Source organism: Solanum lycopersicum, chromosome 12 (genome assembly GCF_036512215.1).
Source record: "Solanum lycopersicum chromosome 12, SLM_r2.1".
In the NCBI taxonomy this organism is placed as follows: Eukaryota; Viridiplantae; Streptophyta; class Magnoliopsida; order Solanales; family Solanaceae; genus Solanum; species Solanum lycopersicum.
In genome coordinates this window covers 31,284,595-31,291,464 of record NC_090811.1, presented here as the reverse complement: position 1 = coordinate 31,291,464, position 6,870 = coordinate 31,284,595, and the positions used below count along the sequence as shown (strand labels likewise).

Below are 6,870 nucleotides of genomic sequence, written 5' to 3'. Positions count from 1 at the left end.
TGCCGATAAATTTTGTTGAAATTTTTTGAGGCAATCCTCAAAATTTATGTCCCGGTTAACTGTCTTAACGTAACTTTAACTGTTAATAAGCAAATCATTGAATTTTTTAGATCATCTACAAAATTATGTCCTAGTTGCAAATCTCAAAGTAACTTCAGTCTCGATTTTTTTGGAGAGATTTTCCTCTTTCCTCTCAAAATTTCTCTCCCAATTTCTATTCTAAAGAGAAATAGAAGTCTTATGGGAGATATGACAAAACCATTCTGGCGCCTATGAATCCCGTTGAGGCAGGAATCAGGTCAAGCGTAGTTCCCCTCTCGAGGTTAACAACAAAAAGAAATATACAAAGAAACCAACTAAGGCCGACATAAAACACCTACATATCTCATTCTTAAGAATTCAGGTTGAACATAGTTCAAGTACTAATAAATATTAGAAGGGATTAAAGGGGTGACCGAGGCCGATATAGGCTGCTTACATATCTCGTTCTTGAGAATTCACATGAGATATAGTTCATTAGAAGAAATAATTTTCTAACTACAGAACATAAGCTGATGAGTTCTCTTTTATGAGCTTACATTTGATTCTGGTTTCTTTGACTCAATCATTCTTTCCAAAATCTTTAGTTTTTTCCTCATTTGAATTTGATTTATCCAGAGTCTCAAACTGTTTCAAATATTTTGAGAAGGTGTTTGAATATCATGATCTTCCTCGTCATACTCTTCAATATGATGTTCATCTATCTCATTTTGTTAATTCTATTTGTGACATGATATTGACATGTTTAAAATATATTTTTTTAGTGAAAGAAAAATAATGATTGTTAGATAACATAATTAAAGAAAGTAAATTAATTTTTCACAATAGGAGAGACTTTCATTGAAAGTAAGGAAATACAAACATTGGCCATGACCATGGGCTATTTTTCCTTTTTTGAAAACATTACGAGGGAAATGAAAACATAATTAGGTAAACTGACACAAAAAGTGGGTCCCTAGCCTCATTCAAACTACCACCAATTTTGAAAACAACATAAAATTCATCTTTTGTCTATCAAATTGAGCGAGATATAAAGAGCATAGTGGAAGTTCAATTAAGAATATGCTCCATTGGCTCGACATCTTGTATGTCTGGTGTTTCAATCATCTTATTGGGTGCATCTTCATCTTCTTTTAAAAGATTCCCAATTCCTTCTCCAAGACCTTCATCATTTCCATAATCCTCTACCACAAGGGACTGACATAAATGAGGCAAAGAGTTTGGTGGAGCATGATTAATCCCCTTCTTGTTCTGATCGTATCTTAACACAAAAGCAAAAGTTCGATGGAATTTCAAGCTCGAAAAATTGAGTTTCTCACTTATGCTCGGAGAAGCTACCGTTTTCTCAAGGTTGTCAGGACCATTTGGAACTATAGCCTTTACCATGCACCACTCATTCTCCAAATTTATCATATTGATATTGGTGCCTCTATAGTTCAATCGAGGATTACTATAGATGTTGGGTGCAATGGTCCTGACCACATTCTGAGCCATCATGTCCTGGATATTGTGCTTCAAGTTAATACAATCTTCAGTATCACGTCCAAAACAATTGGAATGATATGCGCACCCTTGATCCATTCTATAAAACCTTGATCTAATGTCAACCGGTTTGGGTCAACGTGGATGCATAAGGCCTGCCATTGTCAATTGCTCAAACAACTGCATTCGACATTCAATGAGAGGAGTAAATTTTTCAGAAGGTTTCTTCTTAAGACATGGAAGAGGATTGTAATTGTCTTGTTGAGGGAAAGGCATTTAACGATAATTTGGGGCATTTTGACGTGGAGGTTCTTGATACTTTGGGACAATCATGTTAATAGTGAATCCTCTACGATTCATCAGGGAATTACCATTGGCATTACAATTTTTATTTTGAAGAGTGACAATTCTTTGATCAATTAAGTCTTGAATTCTATGCTTCAATTTTATGCAATCCTATGTGGTATGTCCAACACCCCCTGAATGGTAAGCACAATGAAGATTGGGCCTACAAAGTCTGTAATTGACATTTATATTTTTTTGATCAATTGTTTGTATTAGACAAGCCCTTTTTCAATCTCTCAAAGAGTTGGGTTTGACTTTAAACCAAAGGAGTAAAGACTCGAGAAGGTTTCTTCAAAAATACCTGACAAGAAATATTGTAATTATTTTGTATAAAAACGGAGGTTCTTGGCGCTAACTGGGAGGATTTCGGCGAGTAGGTGCTGGTGTTTGGAAATTTTTGTACTGTGGGGCTTGATAGCTTTGAGGTTCATTTGATTAATTTGGCAATGGAGCCTGGTGACTTGATTGACCGTTTGGGTGATTTGGCAATGGCGCTTCGTAATTTGGTGGGATGGGGCAAAAAATTTGTGGAGCTAAATGGTAGATTTCGGATGGTAAAGGCTTTCGAACATTAAGATCGGCATGGCTCTTTAATTTGTGGCTTGATTCAAATGAGATAGAGGAAACATCATCCCTGTTCCTCCTCAATGGTACCGAGGATTCATCTTGGGGAGCCATTCAAATGATTTTCCCGGTCTTGAGACCGTCTTCAATAGCTTCACCAGTTTTGACTATCTCACAGAACTTGCCTCCTAAAATGAGCATCATCCTACTGTAATACTCCGCATCTTCAGTGCGCACAAAGACTTAAATAATCTCTTTCTTGGTCATAGGAGGACTAACCCTTGCAACCTCTCTTCTCTAATGGTAGGCATACTCTCGATAGCTTTCATAGAATTCTGTTTGATTCTCTCCAAAGAGTATTGATCTGGGATGAACTCTACAATGTGACAAAGTCTTTCGATCATGTCTTTATCCAAAGTATTCCAACTTGCCCACTGCTTGATTTCTTTTTAAATAAACCATTTCAAAGCTTCCCCTTTAAGAGTTCGACTAAAGAGTCACATTAACAAAGCTTCATCTTTCCCTACTCCAATAAGTTGATCACAATAATCCCTCAAATGAGTCAAAGGATTTTCGACTCCACTAAAAGTGTCAAATTATGATACTTTAAATTTTTTAGAAGTTCCAAGTGTGGATAGAGACACAAATCTTCGTAAATCAACCCCATAATGTTTGGGGTGTATTGAAAGTCCTTTATTGCATTTATAATTTCCTCTCTGATGCTTTGCTTAGCCTTTCTTTTCATGACCTTCCACTCCTACTTATTCTAATAAAAGTTGAATTCAAAATGTGTAGCAGATGAAAGGTATTGATTCTAATGATATTGGAAGGTGAAATGCAGGTTTTAGAGGTATGGGTTGAGTGGTAGGTGGGTTTTAGACAATTCGAGTAGGGGTTTGATGGACATGAAGAAAATTCTAGAGAATGTTGGTATTTTGATTAGGGGCGGTTAAGTCAATGATGAGAGGTTTTGAAATGGTATCGGTGGTTGAATTATTTGGAAAATGTTTGGATTTTGGATCTGAAGTAGGAATTGGGTTGATGGCCTTTCGTTTTCTTGAGCAGGAGTATTTGGCAATGATAGCCAAATTCGTCAATCTCGAGTCTTATCCATTTTATCCCTCATTTTAGCAATCTGTTTGAATAATTGTGCAATCAACTTGTTCTGTTTAGCAACGATAGGGTCATTTACAGTGATTTTAGTCAAATCAATATTCTCGACATTTTAAACCATTTTCTCTTTCCTTTTGACAAATATTTTTCAGATAAGGAATCTTTGGGGTCTTTGAACCTTCTAAAGTATGGATGTTCATCCATTTTTTCAACATAAATCAGTTTTGAGTACTTGACAGAGAATAACAATTCAAAGTCAAATGTGTTAGTCTAGGTTGATGATAAATAATACAAAATATCACACACGTTACTATAAACACGTAACAATTGCTTCATCTGAATATAAACTAGCCCACATATATAGAGAAATGACTAAATAGACATGAATTTATCTCTTTGAATTTTAGCCTAGTGAACGGAAATGTAGACTTGAGTCGAGACAAGTCGATTGTATCTTTCATTATCGTATTTCTTTTTTTTTTGAATGAGATGTAACTCTAATTTCTTTGTAAGAGTTGGAAAACATAAAATATCTCAATAAATGGGGATCGAACCTTAAAGGCTGCCTACGTATCTCACAAAAAAGAATTCAGGTCCTACGTAGTTCTACCCATCGAACTCTTTCGATTTGAGTATTTGGACGTACTTTTGACAGTGACTTAACATTTGTGCTTAGCGGTTCTAAAAAATAATTTGAAGAATAGTGAACTAGAATATTTCCAAATAAAGCAACATATTCACACAAGCAGTTATAACACATAAATAGACTAGTAGCTTGCGAAACTCTTTTTTCTACTAAAGTAGGCTAATCTACTTCTTACCCTAAAGACAATGATTTTTCAAATGACATATACCTAAATATGAACGTGCATTTAGGTCGTGGGTTGTTCTAGACTTAAGGTAGTCTCTCTAATGGGGTCTACATGACTTGGGTGTTGGGTAATCTTAGGCTATTGCTTAGATTTGGATTAGGTTTTGCTGTACTCTAGGTTAACTAGAATTGGCTTAGAAATGAAGGATACTCGAGTCGGACAAACAACGGGGTGAAGACTAATAAAAAACATTGAATGAACATAAGCCAACTATTCGTTTATCACTCCCAAAGAATTTAATTTGTTTTTTTTGTGAAGGACAGTCGTGGTAAGCCACATAACCGTCTTTTTTCCTAATGCAATCTATTTGCCGTTTAGCAGTGTTGATGCCATTAAATGCCACAATTTATGATATACAAGAATTGAAACAATTAAACAATTTAAAAAATATTCAAATAAGTTAATTTTAAGGGTTAGAACCTATTAAATTCCTCATAAAAGTCGTCATTCTGTTCTATTATAAAAACTAATATTTTAGACTAGTTTAAGAATCACCACTTAATTTATAAGAAAAATCAAGAAAACTATTTTCCAATAGACTAAACCAAAAATCTAATAAAAATTTAAAAAGGGGTTTGCTGTTCATATTAGCATTTTGGGAAGGATTTTAAAGCACCCGAAATGTTCGCTAACATGCAGTTATCCAATAATTAACTATTAGGCTAATTTATATAAAAGTTAAGCATGCTTGACTAAGTGAAAGTAAAAATATTAATTTATTTAATTTCAAAATGGTTATATATTGGGGAGTTGATTAGGAAAACCTTAAAATCAAATAAATATACTAGCATCCAAAATTAGATAAATAATAAAAGAGAGAAGACGTGGCCCAAATCCGATTTATTTCCTCCTAGGCTAGTACTTGGGCTTAATCCTATTTTTGGGCCCTTGGCCCAAAAACTTGGCACATGTCCTATAAATCACATTTTTATTGTACCTTAACCCCAATTCATCCCGTCCTAGAATCTAACAAGATAATATTAAATAAAATTACAAGGGCTTAGGCCCAGTAACAAAATAAAAGTTTTAAAATAAAGGTGGACTTCTTGGACCGACTTCTTCAACTCTCCGATGTATGATACTTTATAGTGTATACTTAATGTATATACTCTCCCGAGATGTGTATGCTGACTTCATGAAATTTACTTCACTTTCGTGGGCATGCTCACTCGGAATATGGATTAGAGACTTTATGACTCTTTTGAAACACAAGAGGAATGATAAGAGTTCATAGTGAACTCAAGCGGATTTCACATGAAAAGATCACAAAAGAAAAACTCATCAACATCTACTTTTACAATAGTCGTAAATCTCAAATTGAACCAAATTAAACAGGGAAATTGCAATGGGTAATAATCACGAATCGCACAAATTGAATATTGACAAATCTATTAGGCTACCTAAAGAATTTCGCTAACAGAAGCATGCATGGTATTCACATACAATTATAGTATTAAACTAATGGACTTACAAAATAAGCGAGGTAGTGACCCAAATGAGAACCATTCAGACCATCTTAATTAATTTTAAAACCTGACATTACACACTACCATGATAATACTGACAAAGCCCGTATTAGGACGGATAAATCATGATAGAAAAAATATTCAACACTCAATCAATTTATCAGTCACATAGTGCGAACAGTGGTGAAAGCTATTTTGATATTATTGAACATGCTAGTTAAAAAGAGCTTTCTTATTTAAATTAGCAGCCAAATAAGACAAGAAATAGATGATATTTTTAAAACCTCATTTCAAAAATCGAAGCAGCCCAACATATAACGAAAAAAGACACGTTTCAAAGACAAACTAACAGTAAACAAAGAAGCCAAATCCAAACATGATTATGGTGGACCACCAATATAACTGCTAGATGAAATACAAAAGACAAAGAAGACATTTTAATTGCAAGATCAATGATAGATTCTACCAAATCAGGCAAGCATATGGAAGTTCAGAACGATAGAGAAGATAGCCAAGATCATAAAAGAATTGTGGAGAAGTAGAACCATACCGCTAATGCACTGAAAATAGTGAACATAAAATATTTTGAAAAAAAACGAAATTGTGAAGGAGCTGGATTACAAAGCTAGAATTCTCAAACCAAATATCAAATAAATGTCGAACTATTCAAGGCGAAAAAATGATGAAAGGATTTAACTAGTTGTATGGTACTATGTAAAACCAACAAACCCAAAAGATTGACACCTTAATCACCCAAAGAGACTTCATCAAAGAGTCCCTATGATTATTTCCCATAAATCGGAAGAAATCTATACATTGAAGAATAAATAATGAGACGAGGATATTACCTTTTCTGGTGCATTGAAGGGGACAACAACGAGTGAGAAACTGAGTTCCACCGCCGAATTTAAACTTCCACAAAATTGAAAGAGCAAAAAAGAGAGTAATGGAGTGAAATCAAGTTTAAAATCGACCCTAATCTTTGTTGT

General features: G+C 34.3%; 1 long non-coding RNA gene across 1 annotated transcript in view; it reads right to left on the bottom strand.

The window, feature by feature from the left end:
* Window positions 1-4,898, bottom strand: part of LOC109119130 (uncharacterized) — a 6,776-nt gene extending 1,878 nt beyond the window's left edge. Inside the window, exon 1 of the long non-coding RNA XR_002026348.3 lies at window positions 1-4,898. This exon is cut by the window's left edge and continues 1,320 nt beyond it. This is a non-coding gene — a long non-coding RNA (uncharacterized lncRNA).
* Between the last annotated feature and the right edge of the window lie 1,972 nt (window positions 4,899-6,870).